Here is an 8783-nt window from a genome sequence, read left to right on the forward strand (position 1 = left end):
GGCGACTTTGGTTTTGCGACGAATTTATAGTCGTCGCTAATCCATCGCTACATTCAACGTTAATAGTAATTAGCGACGGATGTATCCATCGCCAATCCGTCGCAAACAAGGAAAAAAAATAAAAAAAATATTTGAAAATTAAATATCGAGAAAAAATTTCTCATGATACAATTTATATTTCCTGTGAATAAAAAATAAAGTACACATCAAAATACATATAAAAGGAAACTAAAACAATGAATTGATCCACTGTAAAATTTGCAAGTTCTAATTATTTACAATTCAACATTTACATTTTTAAAATAAAAAGAAGGTAGAACAAATTCAACACATGAATCTAATCATCGCCAAGATTTTGTGCATACTCTTGTTCATTGTCATGATCTGCCCCTTCAGCTCCACTATGCTAATTATCACCAGCAACCTACACGGGAAAAGAAAGGTCAGTATTGATAAACAAAATATACTGAAATAAATTATACTCTATATGTGATTCTATCATGCTCATATGTGTTCTAAGGTAGTAAAAAAACTGTATATGTGATTTTATCATGCTCATATGTGTTCTAAGGTAGTAAAAAACTGTATATGTGATTCTATCATGCTCATATGTGTTCTTAAGGCAGTAAAAAAAACTTATATGTGATTCAATCATGCTCATATATGCTCTAAGGCAGTCAAAAAATGTATATGTGATTCTACCATGCTCATATGTATTCTAAGGCAGTAAAAAAACTTTATATGTGATTCAATCATGCTCATATGTGTTCTAAAGACAGTAAAAAAACTGTTTTTGTGATTCTATCATACTCATATATATGTGCTCTAAGGCAATAAAAAAACTGTATATGTGATTCTATCATGCTCATATGTGTTCTAAGGCAGGCAAAAAACAATATATGTGATTATATCATGCTCATATGTGTTCTAAGGCAGTTAAAAAACTTTATATGTGATTCAATCATACTCATATGTGTTCTAAAGGCAGTAAAAAAACTTTATATGTGATTCTATCATGCTCATATGTGCTCTAAGGTAATAAAAAAATTGTATATGTGATTCTACTATGCTGATATATGTTCTAAGGCAGTCAAAAAAATTGTATATGTGATTCTACCATGCTCATATGTGCTCTAAGGCAATCAAAAAACTGTATATATGATTTTATCATGCTCATATGTGTTCCAAGGCAAACAAAAAACTGTATATGTGATTATATCATGCTTATATGTGCTCTAAGACAGTCAAAAAAACTATATATGTGATTCTACTATGCTCATATGTGTTCTAAGACAGTAAAAAAAATTGTATATGTGATTCTACCATGCTCATATGTGCTCTAAGGCAATCAAAAAACTGTATATGTGATTCTATCATACTCATATGTGTTCTAAGGCAGGCAAAAAATGGTATATGTGATTATATCATGCTCATATGTGCTCTAAGGCAGTCAAAAAAACTGTATATGTGATTCTACCATACTCATATGTGCTCTAAGGCAGTCAAAAAGCTGTATATGTGATTCTATCATGCTCATATGTGCTCTAAGGCTGGCAAAAAACTGTATATGTGATTCTATCATGCTCATATGTGTTCTAAGGCAGTAAAAAAATTGTATATGTGATTCCATCATGCTCATATGTGTTCTAAGGCAATAAAAATATTATACTGAAATATTATATAAAAGGTCACTATTGATAAACAAAATATACTGAAATAAATTATATGCAATGCACCTAAGTTAAGGCAATCAAAGTTATATGAAATCTAACGACATGCAATACATCACATGAAACTTTCATACCTGAGAGGCACCTGCAAACGAAGCTCCCATGTTCTGCAAAAAACTGTTGAACTCATCCCGGAGAACATCGGCAATTGTTTCGTGGAAGTAGTCACACATTGTATCCTTAACGATCTGGCGTACATCATCCCAAGAATCAGTCGGATTCTTAGAGATGATGTTGATGGGAGAAGTTTCTGAGCCTTGACTGGAGGAAACAACGACTGATGAGGTGTTCATATTACTCCCAAACCCGAACACATGACCCTTTTTGGGTTCACCTGCTGCAGTCACCCATGCTGTAGGATCAAAAGGCGGATGCTGAGTGGAGTCATCACCATATCGCTCTACCATCTATTGCTTGTATGACTCCTACAAAATAATGTTTATAGTATACAACAACAACAACTATGCCTTCATCCCAAAACAATTGGGGTCAGCGATATGAACCAAAAAAGAAATTCATTTTGGGTCTTCCACATGAATCCTTTTCCTCCAATCATTTCTATCCAATGCCATGTCTTCAGTGAGGTTCAAAGCATTTATATCCTTTCCTATCATCTCCATCCAAGTCTTCCTAGGCCTACCCCGACCTCTTTTAACTAATATATTTTCCCATTTCTCTAACCTTCTAACTGGAGCATCATTAGGCCTTCGCCGAATATGTCCAAACCACCATAAACGATTCTCTCGCATCTTATTTTCAATGGGTGCAATACCTACCTTCTTACGTATCTCCTCGTTCCGAATCTTATCTTTTATTGTATTTCCACACATCCATCTAAGCATCCGCATCTCAGCTACACTCATTTTTTGAATATGATGTCTCTTGGCAGCCCAACATTCCGTACCATATAGTAAAGCGGGCCTAATAGTCATCCTATAAAACTTTCCCTTCAACCGCAATGGCATTCTACGATCGCACATCACTCCAGTTGCACTTTTCCATTTCATCCACCCTCTTCATACTTTTGAATGATGGATCCCAAATATTTGAAATAATCATTCACCGGTATTTCTTGCTCACCAAGCTTCACTACACTCCCATCACTACTTTGTTGCTTACTAAACCGACATTCCATATATTCAGTCTTACTCTTACTCAACTTAAAACCTCTACCTTCCAATGTTTGTCTCCATAATTCTAACTTAGCATTAACCCCAGCTCTAGACTCATCAATCAAAACAATATCATCAGCAAACAACATACACCATGGTACATTTTCTTGAATTGATCTCATAAGCTCATCCATCACTATCGCAAATAGAAAAGGGCTTAAAGCAGATCCTTGATGTAACCCAACCGTTATCGGAAAATTGGTTGTCACCCCTCCATAAGTGCGGACATTGGTTACTACTCCTTCATACATATCTTTAATTATACTAATGTACTTGAGAGAAACACCTTTCTTCATCATTGTCCACCAGAGAACGTCCCTAGGTACTCTATCGTATGCCTTCTCTAAATCAATAAAAACCATATGCAAATCTTTGTTCCTCTCTCTATATCTTTCAATAAGTTGTCTAAGAAGATGTATAGCTTCCATAGTTGATCTTCCATGCATAAAACCAAATTGATTCTCCGATATCATGACAACCTTCCTCAACCTAGACTCAATCACCCTCTCCCAAAGTTTCATAGTATGACTCATGAGTTTTATACCACGATAGTTTGTGCAATCTTGTATATCACCCTTATTCTTATATAAAGGCACCAAAGTACTCTTCCTCCACTCATTAGGCATCTTATTTGTTCTCCAAATCAAGTTAAAAAGATTTGTCAACCATTCTAAACCTTTCTCTCCCAAGCATTTCCAAGCCTCGATAGGTATACCATCTGGGCCAACTGCCCTTCTTGATTTCATTTTCTTCAAAGTCTCTGCAATTTCTTTCTTTTGAATCTTGCGCATAAAGTCACGATTTATCTCATGAAAAGGAATGGAGAAGTTTCCAAGATCTTGAGCATGACTATCATTAAATAGCTTATCAAAATAATCTTTCCATCTCTCCTTAATCTCCTCATCTTTGACTAAAACCCTTTGCGTTTCATCTTTGATACATCTAACCATACCCAAATTCCTCGATTTCCTATCTCTCATCTTTGCAAGCCTATAAATATCCTTCTCGCCTTCTTTGGTATCCAACTTGTCATAAACCTCCTTATATACATTAGCCCTCGCGTTTCAAACTACTTTTTTAGCTTCCTTCTTTGCTATCGTATACTTCTCCAAATTCTCATTATCATGACTCTTACTTAGATTTCTATAACACTCTCTTTTAACCTTAATAGCTAATTTGACATCCTCGTTCCACCATGATGTATCATTACCTAGTGGTGCACCGCCTTTAGACTCACCCAATACCTCCTTAGCCACTTTTCTCATGCCACCCGCTATCTTATTCCACATTGATTCTGAATCCTCCTCGAGACACCAATCAACTTCCTTAACTACCTGCTCTACAAACATTCCTTGTTTAGCTCCTTTCAGTGCCCACCACTTAATTCTAGGATCTATCCTATGTCTATCTCTTGTGCGGCATTGTCTAATTCTAAGATCTAAAATTAAGACTCTATGTTGTGTAGCTACACTTTCTCCCGGTATAACCTTACAATCGATGCAACACCTATCTCTCTTTCTAAGTAGGAAAAAATCTATCTGACTCGTATTAACCCCACTTTTAAAAGTTACTAGGTGAGACTCCCTCTTCCTAAACCAAGTGTTTGCTAAGATCATATCATAGGACAAACAAAAATCTAAACACCTTTCTCCACTTTCATTTCTTTCTCCTATACCATAGCCTCCATGGATACTCTCAAATCCATCCCTACTAATGCCTACATGTCCATTAAGGTCACCGCCGATGAAAAGCTTTTCTCTATAAGATATCCCTTGTACTACTCCATCTAAATCTTCCCAAAATTGATACTTAATGGAATCATCTAAACCTACTTGAGGTGCATAAACACTAATAATATTAATAATATCCGTACCTAATACTAATTTAATAAGTAAAATTCTATCACCCTTCCTACGGACCTCAACTACATTATCTATAAACTGACGACTCATAACAATCCCTACTCCATTCCTATTCCTATTCCTATTCCTATTTATTCCTGTATACCAAATCTTATATCCCCATGATTCTATCACTTTTGCTTTCTCACCTACCCATTTGGTCTCTTGTAGACATAAAATATCAATCTTTCTCCTACACATAACATCTACTAACTCTACCAACTTACCAGTTAAAGACCCTATGTTCCAAGTGGCTAACCTAATTTTATGGTTTTGGACTAACTTCTTTACCCCCACCCGTCCAACAAAGTGAGGGAACCCTTGCCTATTTGACACCACACCCGGGCGCCGGTGTGACGCGTCGCTTCTGGGCGACGACCTAGCAACCCTTGCCCATTTATCACTGCCTCCGGGCCTAGAGAGTACATCGCGTCGCTCAGTAGGGAACGCCCCAACGAAATTCTCATATTGGTTCATTTTCATAGGGTATGACTAAGTTTTTATGCTGGCTGTCACAGGCCTACCGCAACCCTCCTTCTTTATCCGGGCTTGGGACCGGCAGTGTATAACTAAACAGTTATACACAGACAGAGTTTATAATGTTTATAGTATGAATTAATAATTAATAATTAAGAATTAAGAATTATAATATTTATGATAACTTGTATATCACAATGATTATTAATACAATACATACATATTGTTACCATTCTCGCCTTCTCTGATATGAACTCTCTCGTAGTCTTACATTTATGTGTTTGAACAAACACATCCTTGTATGACACAATGCCTCCTTTTTCTGCTTCCTGCGAAGTGAAATGATAAAAGATTTAGTTAACAGGTTTGCAACCATACTTATAAAATTGATTTGTTTATATATTGATGAGTTACCATTTTCTTCAAGTGGCTCCCAAAAGTCCTAGATCCACCTGTGTGTAGATGGGCTTCAGGCATTTTTGTTAGATTTTGTGCAGCCTTCGCTATGCGGTTTCGAAATGCATCCCCAACCCACTTGTCACACATTGCATCCTAAATATCTGACCTGATAGTATGAGGTCCATGGCCCTTCCACTGCAATGAATCATCTATCCCGTCAGATGTTTTTCTTGCTGCAGTCTTCATATTGTGCAACATGTCTGCGAATCGATTGACAGCCACCTTCCTTGCATCATGTTCCTTCATCGTAGTCGCGAAGCGATTCGAAGCCTACAAATATTTTTAGAAAGTTAGTAGACATGACTATAACAAATAATTAAATATGAAACACATTAACTATGACAAACAACTGTATACCGTGAATGAGGACCACAATCTGTCTATCACCTCTTTTGAATACTCTTTTCATTGAGCGATCGGTCCCGGTAGATGTTGCAGTAGTGAATTTTGAATATCGCGTACTACTTCTTGTGGCTCGAACCTCGTATTGCACATGAATTGGTACACAGTAAATATCAATATACAATATTTATAAGATATGCAATAAGTGAAAATGAAATACTTACGGTCGATTATCGATATACACTATTCGAATGAGTCTTCTTATGCTAGACTGAGAAGACCCTACATCCTGTGCTGGCTTCTGACTTGTATGATCAACTGGTGTAGGTGGGTCATATACAGGCGAAACATCATTTGTAAAAAAAATACGTTAGAAATTTTCAAAATGCGTATTTCAACTAATCTAGCATTCAATTAGTTAAATGATATACCTATCAAAGGAGCCTATGAAGATGAAGGCTGAGATTAGCTACTACTGGATGAACGATCACTGTAAGCTCCACGAACCATATTCTAACAAATAAAAAATGTCATGCAATACATTCAAATTGTTTCAAATCATTCACATCAAGTATTTCAATACATTCAAATAATTCAAATCAAGTGTTGCAATACATTCAAATCATTGCAATACATTTCAATACATTCAAATAATTCAAATCAAGTATTGCAATACATTCAAATCATTGGAATACCTACAAATCATTCAAATTATTGCAATACATTTCAATACATTCAATTAATTCAAATCAAGTATTGCAATACATTCAAATCATTGCAATACATTTCAATACATTCAATTAATTCAAATCAAGTATTGCAATACATTCAAATCATTCACATCAAGTATTGCAATACATTCAAATAATTTCAATAATTCACATCAAGTATTGCAATACATTCAAATCATTGTCACACATTTCTATACATTCAAATAATTCAAATCATTCACATCAAGTATTGCAATACATTCAAAACATCAGAATACATTCAAATAGAGGTTTGTATTACAAGATTTTGTTCACTAGATTGAGAATTCTTCATCATCACTTGTTTGACTTTCATATTCTTCTTCTTCTTCTTCATCTTCTTCTTTATCATCTTCTTCTTCATTGTTTGCCCATCCACTTGGTATATCATTTGGATCACATTCTTTTATGAATGTTTCATCGACCAATAGAGATATGACATGCATATCATGCGCAACATCGTGACCATAAGAGAAGTCATAGATATCATCTGATTGATAGTAATCACTCTCTTTAATTAACTTGTCTTCCTGTAACTGATCATACTCATGGTATAATTTGGACTTCACCTTGCAAACTTCCCACCATTCATTTCTATCTGACTTTTTATGTACTCGGATATAAAGTATAATAAATTTGTTGAGCTTGCGAGGCTAATATGAATGGTTCATATGTTCCAAACCTTGATTTATGATTCACCTCCACAATGCCTGAGGCATTGTCGACTCTTGTTGTAGTTGGATCAAACCAATGACACTTGAATAAAGTTACCCTATTATTTATGCCTAAGTAAGTCAACTCCATTATTTCCTCTATAACACCATAGTAATCATAATCATTTTCACCGGAGTTGCTACCCTTGATACACACGACACTATTCATCATTGATTTGTTTATACTATAGTCTTTTGTATGGAATCAATAACCATTTACGATATACCGGTTGTAACATTGAACAACTTTGGTCGGATCATTTTATAAATCACATATTTTTTTATCTTTAACATCACCATGGCGGACTTACAAACATAAACAATGATTGTGATCACGACCAATTAAGTAACTTAGTGTTGTTTACAAGTACACAATTTATGTGAGCGTTCTTACCAACTCTTTCAACCACTCCACAAACTTAGTTTCACATTCTTTTTGTACTTCTGCATCAGTGAGATGTGAAACTTCTCTTCGCAACTCCAGATCAAATCATCTGCAAACCACAAATACTTATATTACCGAACCATGTATGCACGTATAGAACATAAAATGATTTAGAATTGTGTTGCGTCTACATATACTTACTCGATGTATGGGTCGATCGCTGAGCAATTAAAAAGAATATAGATGTGTGTTGCATCTTGCTCTCGATCTGTCAAGAGTCTTGATCAACAACTACCAAATGCATGCCCAAGTGGTTGAAATATCGGCAGTTTGTCAGCTACAGTTACTTGTTCTCCATCATCGTTATGAGGCGGGCATGTGTAACGTGTTGGAATGTGAGGTTCAAAGTACATAGATGAGAAATTTGAAATCTCTTCTAAAGTGTACGCCTCACAAATAGAGCCTTCTACTCTTGCTTTATTACGAACCTTTTTTTTTTAGGTCAAACATGCATTTGTCAAAACTATACATTTCAAATTTAAAATGTCTGTCATTGAAGAGACAAATATAAGAAAACATATACCTTTCAAATGGGTACATCCACCGATATTGCACAGGACCACCAACCCTTAGTTCATATGGCAAATGTATGATCAAATGTCCCATAACATCGAAAAATGCTGGCAGAAAAATCTTTTCTAACAGACAAACAGTAGTGATGACAGAGTCCTCGAGATTCTTTACATCAAATACTATGACTTTTGATACGCACAATGTTCTAAAAAATCCACTCAACTTAGACAATACCCCCCATATAGGTTTGTCTAACATATCATGGAATGCTAGGGGTATCAA

This window comes from Nuphar pumila, chromosome 9, assembly GCF_984573655.1.
Source record: "Nuphar pumila chromosome 9, dmNupPumi1.hap1.1, whole genome shotgun sequence".
Lineage (NCBI taxonomy): Eukaryota > Viridiplantae > Streptophyta > Magnoliopsida > Nymphaeales > Nymphaeaceae > Nuphar > Nuphar pumila.